This window comes from Tamandua tetradactyla, chromosome 7 (assembly GCF_023851605.1).
Source record: "Tamandua tetradactyla isolate mTamTet1 chromosome 7, mTamTet1.pri, whole genome shotgun sequence".
Classification (NCBI taxonomy): Eukaryota; Metazoa; Chordata; class Mammalia; order Pilosa; family Myrmecophagidae; genus Tamandua; species Tamandua tetradactyla.
In genome coordinates, this window is record NC_135333.1 from 150,302,831 (window position 1) to 150,326,670 (window position 23,840).

The 23,840-nt window shown below is 38.1% G+C and overlaps 1 protein-coding gene across 1 annotated transcript in view; it reads left to right on the forward strand.

Annotated features, from left to right (window-relative positions):
• Positions 1–23,840, forward strand: part of ACSS3 (acyl-CoA synthetase short chain family member 3) — a 184,695-nt gene that overhangs the window by 57,354 nt on the left and 103,501 nt on the right. The gene's annotated exons all lie outside the window — the stretch shown is intronic.

Genomic DNA, 23,840 nt, shown 5'->3' on the forward strand with positions numbered 1-23,840 from the left:
CTTTGTCTGTCACATCAGTATTTCCTTAAGTAAACTATAAAATACAAAAACCAAAAGAACGTGCAGAAATTCTGCCCTACCACTGGTTGTCTTGCTGAGGGTACATCAATGCATATATCCAGTTTTCTTTCCTTAAATTTCCTAAGTAAGTAATAAAATCTTCATTTATATTAAGTTAACGCCACTACAAACTGCATCTCTATAAGGAAAATTATCATATCCATGCTGGGTAGATAGGTGGATGATACTTGCATGAGATAGAAATTACAGTGGTATTAGCATTTTTCCTAAGTGTGTATTTTTTGAACTTTTTTTTTGAAATACAATGTACTTTCAGAGATATACACAAAGAATAAATATAAAGTTTTGTGGATTTTCAGAAACACAGCACTCTCATGTAATCAGTTCAAGAAACAGAGTATCTCCAACCCTCCTCCCTGCGAAACGCTCGTTATGCCTCTCTTTACCCATTTCTCACCCAGCCCCCAGTGATTACTTTGCAGACTTCAAAACACCACTGATGAGCTTTACCTGCTCTTGAACTTTATATAACTTGAATAATAAATTTGGGTCGTTTCTAGTTTTGGACCTTTAAAAATAATGCTGCCCTATCCTAAAGAACACCCAGGGCAATATATAAGAGTCCATAAGGGCTCCATGCACTAGAGTAACTTTTCAGAAACCTACAACCTCCAGATGGGTCCCTGAACTAGATAAGTCCTGAAACCTAGAGGGCCCAGCCTCTCCAGAATGTCAGCTATTTCCATCTCCCTACCTCATATTATCGACAGACCTTTCCAACATGAAAACGTTAGAATGGCCATAGCCCAAACACCCCTAAAGAGAGGGATAGAAAGATCAAAGTTGATTGTGAAGTTATACAGAGAAGATAGGCTTTAGCAAATGAATATGAATGCTGAATCACTAAATTGAAATCTCTTTTAGTCTCTAGTATCTTAGAGCAAATAGAAATAAAAACCTAAAATTGTGGAATTGTAATCCATGCCAAACTCTGAAATAGTTCTACAACTAATTGTGGTGCTGTGCTCTGAAATTCATTGCTTTTTTGGTATATATGTTATTTTTCACAAAAAAGAAAAAAAATAGTTGATTGTGATAATAAAAATATATTTATTCCTTCTAGCCTCCTATATTCTGGAGGAATGTCTGAACTAGAAGGAAAAATCTGACAGGATCATATGGTAGCCCATGACAAACTCTGGGATCTATCCTGTAACTACTTGTTGAAGAGTGCTTTGAAAACGACTGCTTTTTTCTTTCTTTGCTTTGTATATATGTTATATTACACAATAAACAAGTTAAAAATAATGCTGCTATGAATATGTTTGTGCACAAATTTTACAGATGATGTGTATGTATTTCTGTTGAAGTGTCTAGGAGTGACATGGCTGACTCATGACATATGCATACATTTATTAGATAGTGCCAGACAGTTTTGCAGTGGGTGTACCAATTTACATCCCCACCTGGCATTTATGAGAATGCCAGTTGCTTCACATCTTGTCAACACTTGATATTGTCAGTCTTTTTAATTTTGACCTTTTCTGTCAATCTGTAGTGGTACTGAATTGTGGTTTTAATTTGCTTTTTTCTTATGACTAATGAAGTCAAGCTCCCTTTTTTATGTGTATTGGCTATTTGTTGATCCTCTTGCTGGAAATGCCCTTTCAAACCTTTTACCCATTTTTGGATTGTTTTGAAATATCAGGGGTGTACTTTCTCACAATTTTAGAGAAGAATTCATCAATAGGTGAATAATGTAAGAAAAAAATGGTGAAAATCCCTTAGTACAAGTGGGTGAGAGTTAAATTGTTTCAAGAATCTAAAGCTGGGAAGGCATATTCCCCTGTGTTAAAAATCAATAATGAAAAAGGCTACATTTTAGCCTCTAATACTCACTATTTGGAAGAGAATTTGGATACCAGTACCCTTGAATAGAATACCTTGAAGCAGGAAGCATGAGCCCCAGTGTCTAAGAATGTAAAAGATTTACTGAAAGTGATGCTGGGTTAGTGTTTTCATTACTGTAAAAGTCTAGTTATATTGATTTTGACTGGTCTGGCTCAACCCTGTTTTCCCATAAGCCCCGTTATTATTGAATGCCATTTTGTGTAAGTTTGTATAATGCATTTTAAGAGAAAGACTTTTATTTCACTTTAAATGGAAGATGAGTTTTCATCAACCACTGACTTAGACTTTTATCAAAATTTTACCTGGAACTTTGTTTTGGATAACTTTGTAATTAAATAATATCTAAATTAGTTTCTGCGAGGGCTCAACATAAAGATAATAAGTATTAGACCAATTTCATATCGCATAGGAAGGAATTAATTACATGATAAAACAGCATTTTAGTATTCCCTGGCTTCTTCCTCCCCCACCATGTTTAGAGCCATTTATTCCAAACTAGAAATGTCTAAAGATTACTTTTTATATCACCCCAAAATAGCAACACAATCATCCCCCTCACATTTTCTCAGACAGACTGAGGGATTCTATTGTTCCTGAAACTAAGATGACTATTGGAAATATAAACTCACTTCTTCCCTTCTCCTGTGCCAGAAGCTATTTCTCCAGGCTTTGAAGTTCAGGGTACTTTATTTGTTCTTTTCCCCATGCACCAGTGAAATTTTCCTTTTCACACTTTTTATTATTGTACCTATATGATTTCCAAGACCAGAATAAAATCTCCTAGAGGATAGGAGCAATATTTTTATTGGTCAGCAGGCAGCATCTGAGAGTTGTCCACCCGTTCTGATACAGATGTCGGGGTTGCCAGCAGAAGTGTGACTCTCACAGGCTCTGATGGAAACGTGTTTTACTGGAATGGAGAAGAGTCAGAGCCAAGTTCACCAGGGGCTGTTGGTTCCCCATAGCCAGTGGGTCTTAGTCTGTGGCTGACATAGGGAGATTTTCTACATGCAGCATCCCTCTCTTGTATTTGTGGGCCATAGTGGAGGAACCCCACTTCTTCTCCACCAGGGACAGATATGTCATTGGGATGTGAGCTGGATGTAATAAAACATGTTCACCAGAATCAGACTGTCTCCAGTGAATGCTTATGTATGCTCAGGACAGGAGGGGAAGGGATGTAGCAGCAGTCCCCTTATCTATTAGGGAAATGTTGTTTTAGCCCACCACACCTGGTCCTGAGTACAGGATGTATTTATGGGTCCCAGGAGACGGTGGCACTCAGAGTGTCCCCTACTACAATTTTATTAATTATTTTACCCGTACAGTATCTCATATAGTGACTCACAGCATAAAGTCATATATACTGAATGAGTTCATGAACAGAACATTCAATAATTCATTTTTAAACAGTAAAGAAAAATCTAATCCTTGTCAAAGAGAAATATTTATTTCCAAAAAATATCACTTAATCCCTCCATTTTGTGATTTCTTGGGGGAGGGGGCATTGGGAGTTTTTGTTTTTTAATAGAATTTGAATCTTCATGGTTTTAGCGCATTGCCTGACTATGAAGTCTTGTCTCCTACCTCATCCTAAAAGCCCTGCTTAAAACTTTCACCTTATGTTGCCATCTTGGAAACCTAGACCATGTACCTAACACTTATTTTTATCATTTATCAATAGGCTCTTACAGGATGATCTGTCCTGCCTTCATCATGGCTATACTCTGACCTTTAAGAAAGTTAGATCAATCATATCAGCAAGCCACATGCTTTGAATTTATTTTCCAGGCCTGAAATGATGATGGATTCAAATTTATTTATTGAATCAAAACAGAATTGTTACGCACCTAGTATATACTTGGACTACTGTAGACACCATAGGTACCAGAAGTGGGTGAAAAATTCTTTGCCCCATGGAATTTACACTCTAATTAGATAATGAATAAAAAGATAATCTAATGTAAGGTGGTGAGCAATGAAGAAATAAAACAGGGTAAAAGTTTAGAGAGGTGGACTGCCACTTTAGATCGGTTTGCCAGGGAAACCGTTTGCTGCTAAGGAGATAACATTTGAGCAGAAACTCAAATGAGTAGGTGACAACCATGTGAATATTTTGGTGAAAATCATTTTAGACAGAGAAATTAGCAAAAAAGAGAGCCTGAAGCAGTAATGTGCATGGACTGTTGGAAGACCCAAAAGCCAGAGATAAGAGGAGAGGAAGAAGGTGATGTTGGGAAAACAGCCAGGAGCCAGATCATGTTGTGCTTTGCAAGCACAATAAAGACTGTGTTTTATTATAATTGTGATGGGAAACTCCTGAAGGATTTTGAATGAGGTTGTGATGTAATCCAATAAGTGTATTAAAAGAATCACTTTGGCTTCTCTGAAGAAGAGACTATAGGGCAAGGGAGATGCCAAATCATCTGGGCAAGAAATGAACAGGTACTTCTTAGTTTTAATCCCCTTAAGAAGACAAGCATTAGCTTGAATGTGGACAGTTGAGGAAAAGGATATAGTTTAAACCATGAAATTCTGAAAGCTATTATACAGACGTGTCTAATTTTGAATCTCTGGTTATACTTATTTGAAAAAATTCTGGTTCACTCTACTGTAGAATACTAGTTACCTCAAAATATCTTTTTTTTTCTGGTGTTTTTTTTTCTTCCTTTATTAGAGAAGTTGTGGATTTAAAAACAGTCATGCATTAAACACAATATTCCCGTATACTACTGTGCTGGTTTGAAAGGAAGTATGCCCCCTAAGAAAAGCCATGTTTTAATATAAATCCCATTTCATAAAGGTAGTATAATCTCTATTCAATACTGTATGTTTGAAACTGTGATTGGATCATCTCCCTGGTTGATGTGATTTAGTCAAGAATGGTTGTTAAACTAGATTAAGGGATCACATGTCTCCACCCATTTGGGTGGGTCTTGATTAGATTCTGAAGTTCTATAAAAGAGGAAATATTTTGGAGAATGAGAGATTCAGAGAGAGCAGAACGATGTAGCCATTAGATGCAGAGAGTCCACAAGCCAGCAACCTTTGGAGATAAAGAAGGAAAACGCCTCCCGGGGAGCTTCATAAAACCAGAAGCCAGGAGAGAAAACGAGCAGATGACGATGCCATGTTCGCCATGTGCCCTTTCAGATGAGAGAGGAACCCTGACTGTGTTCACCATGTGCCTTCTCACTGAAGAGAGAAACCCTGAACTTCATCGGCCTTCTTGAATCAAGGTATCTTTCCCTGGATGCCTGTGACTGGACATTTCTATAGACTTGTAATTGGGACATTTTCTCGGCCTTAGATCTGTAAACTAGCAACTCATTAAATTCTCCTTTTTAAAAGCCATTCTGTTTCTGGTATATTACATTCCGGTAGCTAGCAAACTAGAACAGATTTTGGGGGTTCTGCTGCTGCAGTTTGCAATACCAAACATGTTGGAAGGGCTTTTTACATGGATAAAGGGGAGATTCTGGAAGAGTTGTGAGAAGCTTGATAGAGAAGGTCTAGAATGCTTTGAAGAGACTGCTGGTAGAAATGTAGACTCTGAAGATACCTCTGATGAGGCCTTAGACAGAAATGAGGCACATGTTATTGCATACTGGAAGGAAGGTGATCTTTGTTTTAAAATGGCAGATAATCTGGCAAAATTGACTAGTGGCTTTGGCTGGAAGGCAGATTTTAAAAGCCATGAACTTGGATATTTAGCAGAAGAGATCTCCAAATTAAATGTTGAAGGTGCAGCCTGGTTTCTCCTTGCAGCTTATAGTGAAATGCGACAGGAAAGCTGTAAGCTGAAAACTGAACTCTTGAGTAAAACGAAACCAGAAATTGAGGTCCTGGAAAATTCTGGGCCTACAGGAAGAGAGACCCCAGAGGATAGTGCCCCACATGAAGTCTTGGCCAAATGTGGAACCAGCCAGCCATTTCAGAGAAAGTCAGGATCAGACATGGAGTTATCCAGAAAGGTTTTATGGAAACTCCTTATGTCTTATGGGCATGATCCAAGGCTACTGCATAGAAAGCCAACAAGAGTGCTGTGGGACCTGTATAAACAGAGCCGCTGCCAGTCTGGACTGTGGGGTTCAGAGAAGGGACACATTGGAGGAAAAGTAACTTCAGAGGCAAAACCATGGAGGCAGGAGTCTGAAGTCAAGAAGTCTCGGGCCAGGAGAGTGGACCCACCCAAGCCCATGGAGAAGGTGAGTTTGCCCCAAAGGCAGAGGATGGGCCTTCCGCCTCACTGCAGTGGAAGAGTCATGCTGCCTCAGGCCTTGGAGAAGGTGAAGCACATTCCTTGGGGTTTGGGGAGAGCCTGGCTGCCACCACATGGAGGGGTTGAGCGTGTGCCCCGGAGATGGCAGAGAGCCCGGCTGCAGCCCCGATGCTTGGAGAGGGTGGAGCCTAGAGAAGGGTGGTCTCCCCAATATCCCCCAAGGTTGCATTCAGAGAGAGGCAGGCGTAGGCATCTGGAAAGGGTGGGACTGCCACTTTCTAAAGCCCTGAGGACAAATGACTCTCAGACTTTGAAATCTAATGGACTTTGCCCTGCTGGTTTTTGAAACTGTTTGGGTCCAGTGACCCCTGTGTTCCTTCCTCCCTATGGAAATGTGTATATGTATCCTATGAGTGTTCCTCCTTTATATGTTGGCAGCAAATAACTTGTTATGAGTTTTCGAAGGTCCAGAGCAAATGGAGAAAATTTTGCCTTAGTTACAGACCATGCCTGTAACTGATTTGATGAGATTTTGTACTGTCTCTACTGATTTGATGAGATTTTATACTGTCTCTAATTTTGTACTTCATTGTATTGCTACTGAAAGGTTTAAGGATTTCTGATATTGTTATGAAATTAATGTATTTTATATATGGGAAAAACATGTCTTTTTTAGGGGCCAGAGGGTGGAATGTGCTGGTTTGAAAGGAAGTATGCCCCTAAGAAAAGCCATGTTTTAATATAAATCCCATTTCATAAAGGTAGAATAATCTCTATTCAATATTGTCTATTTGAAACTGTAATGAGATCATCTCCCTGGATGATGTGATTTAGTCAAGAGTGGTTGTTAAACTGGATTAAGGGACGATGTGTCTCCACCCATTTGGGTGGGTCTTGATTGGTTTATTGGAGTCCTATAAAAGAGGAAATATTTTGGAGAATGAGAGATTCAGAGAGAGCAGAGAATGCTGCAGCACCACGAAGCAGAGAATCCACCAGCCAGCGACCTATGGAGATGAAGAAGGAAAATGCCTCCCAGGGAGCTTCATGAAACTGGAAGTCAGGAGAGAAAGCTAGCAGATGACTCCGTGTTCGCCATGTGCCTTTCCAGCCGAGAGAGAAACTGTGACTGTGTTCGCCATGTGCCTTCTCACTTGAGAGAAGAGAAGCCCTGAACTTCATCGGCCTTCTTGAACCAAGGTATCTTTCCCTGGATGCCTTAAATTGGAGATTTCCATAGACTTGTTTTAATTGGGACATTTTCTCAGCCTTAGAACTGTAAACTAGCAACTCATTAAATTCTCCTTTTTAAAAGCCATTCCATTTCTGGTATATTGCATTCCGTCAGCTAGTAAACTAGAAAACTACCTTATTATTAACACTTTTTATTGGTGTGGAACATTTGTTACAACATATTTTTATAATTGTACTATCAACTATAGTACATGGTTTAACTTAGGGTTTACTGTTTATGTAGTATAGTTCCATGGATTTTTTTTAAAAAAATTATTCTTTTACCATATATATCTCTTGCTTCCCATCTTTTTTTGGTACTTTTGTTTAATACTAACATTCCAAAAGAAGATTCCTGTGTAATTTTTAGGTAGAATTCTAGGAAAAGAAGACTCTTTGTTCTAAGTGCTTTAATTCTCCTGTGTTCAGTTACGTGGAAAAAAAAAAAAACCATGTAGGTGATTTTTTATCATTAAAAATGTTTCTATTTGATTCCCAGACCATGCAACTCCCTCAGAAAAAGAACAAAAAAAAAAGAAAAATTTGCCTAGCAATTGATATGTTTTCCAATAAATCTCTCAAAAGTTAGGATGACAACTAAGATGCTAAAACATTAAATTCAATACCTAATGATATAACCATTTAAAATTTTTAAAGATGTGTTTTTTTTATATAATTAACTCAAGATGGTAAGGCTCAGATTTGCGTGAATGAGATTCATTAAATCATATTGCACTCTCATCTCGTCGTTGAAGCTGAAGTAAAGGCATATGTCTACCAACTCTTGGGAAGCTTGGAAGAGAATATGGAGAGAAGACATGCCATGTTTTAATGCTCACACCCAGAAATGTTATCCATGATCTAGCACATCTCAATGAGTCATCAGCTGCAAGGAATACTGGGAAATGTATAGTGGATGGAATTGAATGGACCATTAGATGTTTCTACCACAACTACTTTATTTCATAGGCAAAATAATTACCAGCTCTTATATGTAAATAATTGTAATCTATTAATGTCAATAAATAATGTCTCTAGGGATAGAAATGAAATCTGATAGGTGGTGTGCTAGAGATACAGAAGGGAGAAATCTTCACTGAGGTATTCATCAGATGTATACTGAATGCTTCTTAAGGAGTTCATAGTTTGCCTGGTAAGAAAAACACAGACAAATGTCATGCAGTGTGATAATGCAATAAATAAACTTTTTTTTTTTTTTTTTTGCATGGGCAGGCTCTGGGAATCGAACCCGGGTCTCCAGCATGGCGGGTGAGAATTCTGCCACTGAGCCACCATTACACGGCCTGCAATAAATAAAGCTTTTAATTATTATTAGTAATAAAGCCAATAAATGAACAGTTAAGCAGGTATATCCAAGAAGTAGGGATTTGATAGAGTTAATCATGACGGTATATGCCCTGAAGGAAAAACAGACTAACTTTTGTAGTCTTAAAATCTAGGACAATGAGAGGCACTGAACGAGAAGTGGAGTAGAAATACAGTTGAAGAGTAAGGAAGAGAGGCAGGGAGCCCTTAAAGTCAAGGAGGCATGGAATAGAAGAAAAATATATTCCTAAAAGTGGAAGTGAAGGGAGCTCACTATTCTTTCACCTGTTGATTAGTGCTCGCACCTGTCATATGCTGTAACAGCAGTGTAAGGAGGGCTGAGTGAGAGCAACGAACTTTCAGTTTCTAACCTTTTGTTACAAACGTATAAAATTATAAAATCATTGGCATATAATTTTATAGCAAGCAAACTGTAAAGCTAATTAACATAGATAGAAGTGCATTGTATGACTTAAGTAATGCAAATAAAGGTGTGAGGGGTAAACGCACAGTATTTTGGGTATATAATATAAAGTATTTTTCCTATAAAACTTTTTTTTTTTTTTTTTTTAAAGGAAAGACAGAGAGAAGGAAGGAAGGATAGAAGGAAGGAAGGAAGGAAGAAAGGGAAACATCTTTAAACATTTTCTTGTTTTATTGTATTTTGTTTTTCCGTTTTTTGTTACATGGGCTGGGGCCGGGAATCGAACCGAGGTCCTCCGGCATAGCAGGCAAGCACTTTGCCCGCTGAGCCACCGCGGCCCGCCTAAAACTTTTTGAAATAGATAAATAGATAGATATGGGAGAGCCATGGCATTAAAATGATTTAAATTCATTTGACATTTTTATGCCTGCATTTGTACACATTGTAGGAATATGTAATACTTAAAGTAAATTTGAATAAATCAATGGAAGGTTGCATTTAATAGAATTTTTGTCAAGATTAGAGATCTTGGGAAAATTGATTATTCATTTCTTATGCCATATTTGATTTACGATCACTTTGTTTCCATTGCAGAGCTTAATAATGTTTATCATATATCGTTTTTAGTAGAAATCTGATATATTTATGAATATTTATGATAGATTCCTAGCATATGTGAGAATCTAGATTTGGTTTGTTTATTAGTTACTAGTGTATGCATTGTCGTTGTATTTCTTTTTTTTTAATGTGTATAGCTCCTTTGGTTGAGTGATGGTGACGTTATTGGAACAGACCCAACCATTGCAAAGATGTCATATCCTTTTACTATTCCTAGGATATTTAGCAACATCTCTAGGAACGCTTTACGTATATTGATCGACTTTCAGGATGTAATGACCAACAAAATTGTAAAGGTTAACAGGAATGTAGCCCAGTTCTGGGAAGAGTGGTTGGCCTACCCAGAGTAGTTGTCGTATTTTACGTCTTTGTAAAAGTGCCAGAGTAGGGGTGGGGGGATGGTTGTTTAGAGCTTAGCTTAAATAATCTGTATGGAAGTCATCTAAATAATGCAGGGTAACTGTTGAATCACTAAGTATCATTTTTTTTCCCTCAAAATTATGGGATAAAAACACTTTATAGTGAAAAAAAGCATTCTTAGTACTTTTGGTGATGATTTAAATTGTTTTTATTGAACATGCAATTAACAGTAGCCATTACTATCCTGTTTATATCTCAATTCATATATAAAGGCAAATCAAACTCAAATAGATGATATTAATTTAATCTAGTGTGTGATGTTGTTTTGCTGAAACTAAACGGCTGGTTACAAAGTCCGTATGGGTCTGAATCCTGTGGCATTGAGTCTTTTGTTGAGGTTGGCAACATGTTTTCTTGTGTTGCCGGTTCTCCTATCGCATATCAGTATCTCAACTTCCATAAAACCTCTCATTATACAATGCACCATGACATCATCTGGCCTCTACTAAACATGCATGATATTGTGAAAGCAAAGACAAATAAATACAGTGAAATTGCATGAGTGCTCAAAAAATCCAGAATATGCTCTATTAAATTTTCTGTAATTGTCATCAAAATTATAAACATACAAAGTTTAAAAATTCTCGAAGATAAATCATGACCATGTGAATATCTCTACAGACCCGAATTTGAGCAACACTACTAATTAAGCAAATTATCAGGAGAAAAGGAATCTGACTATAATTGACGACATGAGTTTAATGTTACTTTTTTTTTTTGATTCTCCATTAGCCGTTCAATACAGTGTGTATAACAGCCATGCAGGAATTGTATTCAAATCATCTTTTTTTCACAGTTTGCATGTTTGTTATTATATGAACAGATAAGTCTGGCAGTTATTACTACACTATCTTTATGTCCATTAAAGGAGTGTAACCTGATATAGATGATTTCTATGTAAATTTACATGGAATGAAATGCCCTTTACTAATACAGTGTAGTAGATTCTGTAGGTTTATATTTATAAATTAGGGAAAGTTTGCATATTAGCCACATTATGCTAGGTTTTTGAGAATGCTTATATAAAGGTATGTGAGTGCATAATTGTGAAAAGTGACTCTCTAATAGTTGAATTTTCTGTTATATATATTTCTTAAAGGTTAAATAAACTACAGAATGTGGAAAATTTTCTTTATGAGCATTATAAGAAATATACAGAAAGTAAATTTTGTAGAGAGTTCTGTTTTTAAAATTAGCGTGAGAACTTTTTAATTAGAATTTGTGCTGTATTTATCCATGTATCTATGATGGCACTTGCTTCCAATAGTTTTAATCTAGTCATCAAACTGTTTTAACATATAATATGACTGAAATAAAGTGTATTAGCATTTAAAAATAATAAAAACAAATGTTCTTGCAATACTCATAATTAAGGTAGGGAATTGACAAATTAAAAATTATAAACATTGGTATAGAGAAGAACAGGTTCAAGTAGAGTGTCGAGTTATAAAGAGACCAAAAAAAGGACTTCTAAGAGCTATAACTGAACATTTTAAAGAATTATAGAGGTTGATGTTACTGTGGGTTTTACTTGATACTTCCTTCTTTCCACTTTTATGGAGGTTTAGCATTAGTATTTCATCTTTCCTTATTAGTGATAAGAACAAATTGAGATAACAAATTAAATGGAGAAAAAGGGGAGGTGAAATTTTTTTCTAAGATGAATAGATGGAAGTTGAAAAAGAGAAGAAGAAGGGAAGTGGAGTGGTTAATGAGGTCTGTGAGAAAGTTTGCTCGAAGTGAGATGATAGCTGAGTTATGAAGTGAATGGCAGAGGAAATGGGGTCATCAAAGATGTCATTTCTAAAGGGCAAAAGGAGGATGTTGTGAGGATCAGCTGGAATTAGATGCATGAGGGAACCTTAGAGTTTGGATTTTTGGTGGAAGGAAGGTAAGGAAATATGGAGAATACATGTAAATCAGGGTTCATAACTTTTAGGGTGCCTTTTTCAAAGTTCTGGCATTCTTATATGATACAACCAAACCACAGTTTGTATTTTAGATGCAAAGCACATTTCAATGCAATATTTTAAATGGTCCTAACTGCATGTAGGTACTACCTAAGGGTCCCTTCTGTCTTCACCTCTCTATTATCCAGGTTAGATTCTGTAGTTGAATAACATAACTCCTCTCTTGCCACTATCTTCACCTCTCTTGCCCATTGTTGCTTTCTTACCTCCCTGGAAGAACTCCATACTTGGATCAATCCAATTTATACTATATCCATCCTTTTATCCAATTTGTTGAATCCAGTTGGAGAATAATCACATTTCTAATACAAGGGAGTTTGCTATAAATTCATGATATCCAGTGTCCATTGGAACCTTAATACTGCGCTTTAATTTTTCCCTTTAGAGTTTCCCTAAATTTTCTTCGGCCCTCCAAAGGGTACAAAAGCACTTTAAATATCTTTTCTACCTCCATACCTCAAGCTTAGCAGGCAACATTGATTCAAAGTCAGAAACCATGATGAAAATTTCCAGCACTGTATCCTCAGATTTGCCTGTATCTACACCCATTGCCTCATCTTTTCCTCCTTTAACAGTGGAGGATAATCTTGCTTTTATACCTTGAAGTCATCCTTTAACTCCTTTCAGTACTCTTACTTTCTTATCCTCTCTCATATCTGTATCATTAATGGCTCATTCTCTTAAAACTCTGCTTAGTTATTTCTTCTACTAACTACTTTCCTATTTGTTTCCTTCATAGGTAAAGTTTACTAAATAATTGTCTATAATTGCCTTCTCCTGCTTCCTTACCACAGACATTTGCTTTTACTGTTAATTCCACTAGGGCATCAGTGTTTTACTGGCCTTCTTGATCACATCTGACATTCTTGACCAACTCTTTAACAGTCTTGCTTGACTTCCTCCTTTCTGCTCTGACTCCTTCTTTTCCTTCTACCCTGCTAGCTACTTTATCCAAATCTACTTGGTTTTACTGCTTTTTCTGCCCAACTCTTCACTGCCTAGCTCTTCTGTCTTTTCACTTACTGCACTGCTCCCTGGGTGATTATATCTACTTCAGAGGCCTTCGTTGCCACACATATGTTGGTGGTTATTTCCACTGTTGTACTAGAGCTAGAGAGCAGATAGTGAACTCAGGAATTTTGTGAGCAGGTTGTTAAATCATTGCTTGGCCATAGTAAAAGTATTTTCACCACAGATATTGGCAAATGCTACAAATCAGGTCAACCCTCCTCCCCCACTGAGCATCACTAGCCACATCTTTTTCCTGATGTTCACATCATTTATGGGACTGCTAAGTAAATATCTATACTTGATTGTTCCACTAGCATCCTCCCGCATTTTCCAGCTTTGTGAATGGCATCACTTTTCAACCAGCTGCTAAATACAAGAACTTAGAACCATTCTTAAACTTCCTTTCCTCCCACTACTTACCTGCATCCATTGACCTTCAGTTGTTCTACATTCTGCTCAAAATATTTCTCAAATCAATTTATTTCTTTTTTACCCTGTCGTCACATCTCTAGTTCATGCAATAATCATTGCATTGTAACAATATGGAAAGAGCATAATGCTAAGGAAGTCTTAAGACTTCACCTATTACATATTGTTCTTAGGATAAATCAAAAGTGGTTAACAACCCTCTTCTTGATCTGATATGGAGTCTCTTTGTACCATTTCAGCCAATCTCTCAAAAAAATTTGTCCTCATATCTTGTTCTATACATTCTGAGCTATACTTTCTCAGCCAAATGGCAAATATTTTTAGGAACATGAAAGGTTCAAGTGAGTAAAAACAGGGAAAAGTCATTAGCCAATCATGAACACCTAGAGTGGAGAAATGTTAAAATAGTAAAATATTGAGACAGCCCCTTAATCATTCTTTCTCTGTGTTCTTTCCTTTCTTTTTACTACATTTAGTCACACCATGTGTTAATGGTAGGCATCAATTACATTTTCTATTCTTTCGACCTTGGAGTACTCCTTGAGGTAGAGTTATTTTATCTGGCAACAATGGCCTGGCTGTTAAATAGAAGCATGGATTTAAAATGATCATGTTCATCATTTCAAGATGTGATCTATTCTGATCATCTACTTGTAAATCACAATATATGAATATTAAAGAATGGAAGGGTGTATTCCTTATCAAAGGTATAAGCACATATGAATAGAGAAATGTAGGATTGAAATAATTTTCTGTGAAATTTAGTCTGAATATCATATTAGTCTTCAAAGCATACAGATTATTGAAATTGTGATTATTTTGAGACTATACTAATGGTTTAAAATGTTCTCTATTTCACTTTGCTTCTGAATACATTGTCTTGAATGATGAAATATTGATTGAAACTCTTTTGAAGAAAATAGAAATGAGAAAAATGATTCTTCTGAGTAACAGTATTTACCCCTTGTCATGGTCAGGTTCATGTGTCAACTTGGCCATGTGGTAGTACCTGTTTGGTTGAGCAAGTGCTGGCCTGTCTGTTGTGATGAGACATTTCATAGAATTAAATCATGGTCATGTCAGCTGCATCCACAGCTGATTCCATTTGTAAGCAGTCAAAGGGGAGTGTCTTCTGTAATCAGTAATGCTTAATCTGATCACTGGAAGCCTTTTAAGGAGGATTCAGAAGAGACAGCCTCTTCTTGCTTCAGCTGGCGAGCATCTCCTGTGGAGTTCGTCCATACCCTCCATCGGAAACATCAGCTTTACCCTACGGATTTTGGACTCTGCGTTCCTGCGGTCATGTGAGACACTTAAATAAATTTTATATTTGTGAGAGTTCCCTCTTGATTCTGTTTCTCTAGAGAACCTTAACTAATACATCTTGGTACCAGGAAGTGGGGGCTTGTAAGAAGCCATGCTCTGGGGGATAATGTTTTTAACACCTTTACAAAAGTTTTGTGGTAATAAGAGGTATAGAGATGTTGGCTGGTTGTTGTTAGATACACTGGCTACATTAAGGAGGAAAAGGGATGGGCTTAAGGCTTCAAATGAGACACTTAAGTGCCGTCTCACGGATGTGGACATATCTATGAGTATCCTGAAGGAAAATCTTATTTCCTGTAGCCGTAGACTTGAGATCTCTGAAAATCAGACCCAGAATCTTTTTGTTAGAGTCGCAACTTTACAATGTAAACTGAAATCTCAACGTTGAATGGTGTCTGCCATTAAAGGGAGGGCATTGATTGGAAAAGTGTGGGACCCTGAAAAATGGGATGGTGACATATGGATTAATAATGATGTTGGGGGTGAGGTTGATTGAAACCCTAGGTCATGCTGAGTTTTTTCTAGATGATTCTGTAATAGTTTGCCCTGAGGACATAACTACCCCACCTACAGCCTGCCTTAAGGAGTTGGCCACCCAACCTCCACCTGAAGGGATTAGCCCTAGAGTGAAGTAATTAATCCTGTTTCACCAGATGAAACTGCAAATGAATGCCCTGAAGCAAATGGCTTGGAAGATATTTCTAATTCTTTTAATGACCACCCCCACCATCCCTCATTTCTTCTAGACCTATAACTAGACTAAAGTCCCAACAGGCCCCCAAAGGTGAGGTACAAAGTATCACACATGAGGAGGTACATTATACTCCAAAAGAACTGTGTGAGTTTTCCAATTTATATAGACAGAAATTAGGGGAATATGTGTGGCAATGGATTTTAAGGGTGTAGGAGAATGGTGGGAGGAATATAAGGCTGGATCAGACTGAATTTATTGATATGGGCCCACTAAACAGAGATTCTGCATTCAATGTTATAGCTCAAGGGGTTAGAAAAGGTATTAACAGTTTGCTTGGATGGTTGGTTGAAACATGGATCAAAAAGTGGCCAACATTACCTGAGGTTGAAATGCCAGAACTGCCTTGATATAATGTAGTTGAGGGGATCCAGATGCTTAGAGAGATTGGAATGTTAGAGTGGATATATCAGGTAAAGCCTGCTCATACACCCCAGGAATGTCCAGAAGATGCACCTTTTACCAGAACAGTGAGAAATAAATTTGTGAGACTAGTACCATCAACCCTGAAGAGTTCTGTGGTTGCACTTCTCTGTAGGTCAGATACTACTGTAGGAACTGCTGTCACTGAGCTGGAATCCTTAAACACAATGGGGATGACTGGATCCCGAATTGGCAGAAGCCAGGTGGCAGCACTTAATCGCCAAAGACAGGGTAGATGTGGCTATCATAATAGACAACAAACTCAAAGCAGATGTCAGAATTATATGACTGGCAGAGATCTGTGACAATGGCTAGTAAGTCATGGGGTACCTAGAAATAAATAGAAGGGCAGTCTACTAAATTCTTGTTTGAGCTGTATAAACAAAAGAGTTCTAGGTAAAGTGAACAGAAGTCTAACCAGAATGGCAAAAACACAGAGTCACAGCCCCTTAATCAATTTCCAGACTTGAAACAGTTTACAGACCCAGAGTCCCTTGAATGAAGGGGAGGCCAGATCCCTTTGGGGGAGAATCCTGTTACACTGCCACAAATTTATACTATTAATCTTCCTCTAAGCCTTCCCCAAGGAGACTGATGGCCTTTTGCCAGGGTAACTGTGCATTGGGGAAAAAGAAATGATCAGATATTTCAGGGATTATTAGACACTGGTTCAGAAGTGACGTTAATTCCAGCGGACTCAAAACGTCACTCTGGTCCACCAGTCAGAGTGGGGGCTTATGGAAGCCAGGTGATAATGGAGTTTTAGATCAGGTCCGTCTCACAGTAGGACCCCTGGACCCCCAGACCCATTCTGTAGTTATTTCCTCAGTTCCAGAATGTATAATTGGTAAAGACATACAGAGCAACTGGCAGAATCCCCACATTGGCTCTCTAACTCATGTAGTGAGGGCTATTATGGTGGGAAAGGCCAAGTGGAAGCCACTAGAATTGCCCCTACTGAGCAAAATAGTAAATCAGAAGCAATACCAGACTCCTGGAGGAATTGAAGAGATTAATGCCACTCTTAAGGAGTTGAAGAATGCAGGGGTGTTGATTCCCACCACATCCCCATTCAACTCTCCTGTTTGGCCTGTGTAGAAAACAGATGGTTCTTGGAGGATGACAGTGGATTAGTGTAAGCTCAACAGGTGGTAACTCCAATTGCAGCTGCTGTTCTAGATGTTGTATCATTGCTTGAGCAAATCAGTACATCCCTTGGTACCTGGTATGCAGCTATTGATCTGGCAAATGCTTTTTTCTCAATAGCTGTTAGTAAGGACCACCAGAAACAGTTTGCTTTCTGCTGGCAAGGTCAGCAATATACTTTCACAGTCCTACCTCAAGGGTATATAAACTCTCCAGCCCTATGTCATAATCTTGTCCGCAGGGACATTGATCATTTCTCCCTGCCACAAGACATCACACTGGCCCATTATATTGATGATATCCTGTTGATTGCACCTAGTAAGCAAAAGTAGACTCTAGAAAAAAGTCAACTACTCTAGACTTACTGGAAAGGCATTTGCATGTCAGAGGATGGAAGATAAATGCAACAAAAATACAAGGGCCTTCCACCTCAGCAAAATTTCTAGGTGTCCAGTGGTGTGGGGCATGTCAAGATATCCCTTCTAAGGTGAAGGATAAGTTGCTGCATTTGGCCACTCCTACGACCAAAAGAGAGGCACACCTAGTTGGTCTCTAGATTTTGGCAACAACATATTCCTCATTTAGTATGCTACTCTGACCCATTTATCAAGTGACCAGAAAAGCTGCTTATTTTGAGTGGGGACCTGAACAAGAGGAGGCTCTGCAACAGGTCCAGGCTGCTGTAACAAGGTGCTCTGCCACTTGGGCCATATGATCCAGCAGATCCAATGGTACTGGAAGTGTCAGTGGCAAATAGAGATGCTGTCTATAGATTTTGGCAGGCCTCTGTAGGAGACTCACGATGCAGACCCTTAGGATTTTGGATCAAAGCCTTACCATCTGCTGCAGATAACTACTCTCCTTTTGAGAAACAGCTTCTGGCCTGCTACTGGGCCTTAGTAGAGACAGAATGCTTAACCGTGGGCCACCAAGTTACCATGAGACCAAGTTGCCTCTCATGAGTTGGATGTTGTCTGACCCACCAAGCCATAAATTTGGGCATGTGCAGCAGCACTCTATTGTAAAATGGAAATTGTATATATGAGATAGGGCCAGAGCAGGTCCTGAAGGCACAAGTAAGTTACATGAAGAAGTGGTCCAAATGCCCATGGTCTCCACTCCTGCCACATTACCTTCTCTTTCCCAGACCAGAGCTATGGCCTCTTGGAGAGTTCCTTTCAGTGAATTGACTGAGTAAGAGAAAACTCGGGCCTGGTCTACAGATGGTTCAGCATGATATGCAGGTGCCACCCGAAAGTGGACAGCTGTAGCACTACAACCCCTTTCTGGGGTGTTCTTGAAGGACAGTGGTGAGGGGAAATCCTCCCAGTGGGCAGAACTTCGAGCAGTGCACCTGGTTGTTCATTTTGCTTGGAAGGAAAACTGGCCAGAGATGCGTCTGCGTACAGACACATGGGCTGTTGCTAATGGTTTGGTTGGATGTTCAGGGACTTGGAAAGACAGTAATTGGAAAATTGCTGACAAAGAGGTCGGGGGAAGAAGTATGTGGATAGACCTTTCTGAGTGGGCTAAAAACATGAAGATATTTGTGTCCCATGTGAATGCACACCAGAGGGCGACTTTAGCAGAGGAAGATTTTAATAATCAAGTGGATAAGATGCCTTATTCTGTGGATACCAGTCAGCCTCTTTTCCCAGCAACTCCTGTCATTGCCCAATGGGCTCATGAACAAAGTGGTCATGGAGGTAGGGATGGAGGTTATGCATGGACTCAGCAACATGGACTTCCACTCACCAAGGCTGACTTGGCTACACCCACTGCTGGGTGTCCAATCTGCCAGCAGCAGACACCAAACACTCAGCCCTCAATATGGCACCATTCCCTGAGGTGACCAGCCAGCTACATGGTAGCAGGTTGATTACATTGAACTCCTTCCTTCATGGGAGGGGCAGCAATTTGTTCTAACTGGAATAGACACATACTCTGGATATGGGGTTGCTTTCCCTGCATTCAGTGCTTCTCCCAAAACTACCATCCATGGGCTTACAGAATGCCTTTTCCATCATCATGGTATTCCACATAGCATTGCTTCTGATCAAGGAACACACTTCACGGCAAATGAAATGTGGGAATGGGCACATGTTCATGGAATTCTCTGGTCTTACCATATTCCCCGTCATCCAGAAGCAGCTGGATTGATAGAACAATGGAATGGCCTTTTGAAAACTCAATTGTGGTGCCAACTAGGTGGCAATACCTTGAAAGGTTGGGGTAATGTTCTCCAGGAAGCTATATATACTCTGAATCAGTGTCTGCTGTATGGTGCTGTTTCTCCCATAGCCAGGATCCATGGGTCCAGGAACCAAGGGGTGGAAATGGGAGTGGTACCACTCACTATTACACCTAGTGATCCACTAGGAAAATTTTTGCTTCCTGTCCCTGAGACCCTGAGCTCTGCTGGTCTACAGGTTTTAGTTCAAAACAGGAGGTGGTTCCACCAGGAGAAACAACAATGATTCCAATGAACTGGAATTTAAGACTCCACTGGTCACTTTTGGCTACTTATGCCACTGGATCAACAAGCCAAGAAGGGGATTACATTATTGTCTGGGGTGATTGACCCTGACTATCAAGAGGAAGTAGGACTGCAACTACATAATGGAGGTAAAGAAGAGTTTTCTTGGAATAAAGGAGATCCCCCAGGGCATCTTTTAGTACTACCATGCTCTGTGATTAAAAGCAATGGAAAACTGCAGCAACTCAATCCAGGCAGGACTACTAATGGCTCTGAAACTTCAGGAATGAAGGTTTCGGTCACCCCACCAGGCAAAGAACCATGGCCAGCTGAAGTGCTTGCTGAGGGTAAAGGGAACATGGAATGGGTAGTGAAAGAAGGTAGTGATAAAAATGAACTTCAACCATGTGATCAGTTATAGAAATGAGGACTGTAATGCTGTTTTGTTCATGTTATACTATTTAAGGTGTAAGATACGAAGTTTAAGAATGAATATTACCCAAGGATTTGCACCCTATTCTGGAGAGATTTAATGTGTTTCCAGTTATATGCAGGACAGTTGAGTATTGTTAGGTGAAAGAAAAAATGTGTGTTTTATTGTTTTTTTATTCAGAAATTAGGTATAGTTTAAGGTAGTATGTATAGCTGGCAAGTTGACAAGGGGTGTACTGTCATGGTCAGGTTCACGTGTCAACTTGGCCAAGTGGTGGTACATGTTTGGTTGGGCTAGTGCTGGCCAGTCTGTTACGATGAGGACATTTCATAGAATTAAATCATGGTCATGTCAACTGCATCCACAGCTGATTCCATTTGTAATCAGCCAAAGGGGGGTGTCTTCTGCAATGAGTAATGCTTAATCTGATCCCTGGAAGTCTTTTAAGGAGGATTCAGAAGAGACAGGCTCTTTCTGTTTTGGCTGGCGAGTCTCTCCTGTGGAGTTCATCCAGAACCTCCATCGGAATCGTCGGCTTCACAGCCTGCCCTGCGGATTTTGGACTCTGCATTCCTGAGGTCACATGAGACACTTTTATGAATTTTATATTTGCAAGAGTTCCCTGTTGATTCTGTTTCTCTAGAGAACCCTAACTAATGCACCCCTCCATTAGCAGAAAATCATTTGAGAGGAAACATGTTAGTCATTTTTTTCTTGCCCACTGTCAGATAATTCTCTTTAACATAAGATAACAGTTTATAATTTTTCTTCCAAAACTTAATATTCTTAGATATAAAATGTATGTTTCTCTGTGTTTAAATAATACATTTTACTCTTGAGTGTAAGTGGTACAGTTTACCTTTGAGGAAAGATTTTTTTCTTCTTTTAATACCACCACCTCTACTTTCCTACTATTGAGGGACCTATCTCACAATTAAATTGATTTAGGATAGTATCATATTTAAATAAAAAATTCCTCGAGGCCTTCTGCAATAAATCATCATTGTCTTAAAAAGTTGCATTCCTAGAAACTTTTTGTTATATGAAAATATCTATGTTCCTGAAAGATTTCCTTCCATAAAAGATGGTTTTCAGTGTCATTTGTTTTTAAACATATTTAGCATAACTGATTCTTTTCACAGATCATAGCTGGTATTTGAACAAAAGAATAAACTATTTATTGGACCTAAATTATATTTTTGGTGGCACACTGGCAGTATACAAGTAATGAAAATTATATATATGTGTTTATGTGTGTATGTGTATGCTTTCATTATTAATTTAATTTATATAAAAGAGAATATTTACTTCTAGTAAAATGCAAGTATTTTACTAGAAGTAAAAAAAATTCTACTTCTAGTAAAAAAAAAACCTAGGTAATTATCTTTTTCTATGGGAAATTTAATACATTCTCAAGAGCAGTCATTTATCCCCAGTTTTAGTAAATCTTTCCTTAGATATTATAGTTGCTTCTTAAGTTTATTATATTTCCATGATTAGTAGCATCTTTGCAACTTCAGTACACTTTCCCTCACTCTTCTCTTTCATATAATTTCTTTGACATTGCCCAGATGTTGCCTGTCATTGGTATATTTTTATACATCTTGGACACCAAAGCTGTCTTTTTCATGCAAGCATGATTTCCTTTGGATGGACACACTCACTTTTTGTGCAGTAAATGATAACTTGCTCTATAGAAATATGGTCTTTGGTCAATTTTGACAAATCGTTATATTTGTGTCACAGCCATTTGTTCATGAAATTATACTAACCCCAGACTGCTTTTGAATGAAGATTTTCCAGAATGAATACGTGAAATTTATATTAAATTCTCTTTTTATTATTCATACCAATATGTTTTCATTTTATAATTCTGAAATGTAAGGCTTTTTACTTATGTCTATGTAATATATACAGGTGTGTGTATGTATAATAAGTCATATAAAAACCGTATCTATATATGCACCAAAGATGATTTTATGGCAATGCATTTTCTTATTGTATCATCATTTCTCTATGTGAATTTTTCTTGGGTTCCACATTTCTTTGCTTGAAGGACCATGTCTTCCTCATCTTTGCATCTGCAGACCTGACCTCAATATGGGACACATAGCAGATACTATATAAATCAAATCCATGATAAGACACTTATATATTAAAATGGCTTTAAGTTTAGTGCCAAAATAATGATCAATTCCTATAATCTCTAGTGAGTAGAATCAAGGAACGTTGTATCTAAATAAAGGTATATACTCATTTTGTGTCCTTAACTTCCTTCACAGCTTGGTTTCCTCATGCTAGCAGAGAAGCATGGCCTGAACCTGATTGCCTGGCATTGTATTCCCCCTGATGTCAGACTGAAAATCTATTTTAGAGGCATATGTCTGATATAAAACTTTCATACTGTTGACAAAAGAGAATGAAATTTAAGGAGGTACAAGAAAGAGTATGGATTATGTGAACAGCACGTCATATAACTTTCTTCGGTTGGGAAATTATAGAAAATTATATGAGACATATGTTAAAATATTTTCCTTTGGCTAATTGTAGTTATTATAAATTTAAACTAGAAAAAAATTTATGCTAGGATAAGAAGTTTATAATAGGATAAGAATTATTATTGAATTAAGTGATATCTGTTTTCTTTCTCTTTTATTCCTATCTGGAAGTCAATAAAAACAAAATGAATCCTGGGCGGTGCACTATTGGCTCAGTGGCAGAACTCTTGCCTGCCCTGTGGGAGACACAGGTTCGATTCCTGGAGTGTGCCCATGCCAAAAATAAAAAAAATAAATAAATTAATAAATAAATCAAAATAAATTAAAAAACCCAAAATGGATCCTGAGATAGGCCCTTCTGGTTCCCCACCAGGCCCTACACACCTTTTACCACTTGTGCCTGACATGCAACCATTTTCCCATTTATGCTTTCTCCTTTTCTTCTCCTCATCTCCTTGATATTCCTCAGTCATGTCTGCTCCATCCCCCTTACATCTTTGCATAGGTGTTACCTCTGCCTAAAAAAATATATCCGCACATATCCTCTTAGTCTCAACTTTTTTACGTGTCTTTTCTAAAGTATCACTTTCTTAATGAAGTCTACTCTGATCATCCCATTGAAAATTATACCCACCTCTTCCTCTGTACTCCCATTGGCCATAACCCTGCTCTACTCTACTCCCATGGGGCTGGATACTTTAAACACAATGTATAATTTACTTATTTATTATGTTTATTGCTTATTGTAAGTGTTCCCTCTGCTCTAATATAGGAACGTGATAGTAGAATCATCTTTGCCTCGTTTTGTTTTTTTTTTTCACTTTTTTATCAGAGAACAGTGTTATTGTGTATTCTTTAAATGAAAGAATGCTGAACTTCTTATTCACTTGGGTCTGGGTGTATTTCCCACAGCCTACTATATTTGCCCATAAGAAAGGTTTCTTACAACAAATTATATCATATATGGGCTTATGATCTATTTTATTTTTATTATTAGAAATCGCAAAAACACATATTGAAAGGAAAAAGAAGTTTGTGTGCTTGATCCAATAATATGCCGGTCAGTCATTTCGTATACATGATTACCATAGAAAACTATAAAAACTAATTTTGAGTTCAGGCAATCAGAAGTGCAGAGTATATACTCAGAAAACCTGTGATGGCTTCCTGCGTCTTTCATTTACTAACTCTAAACTTGGGTT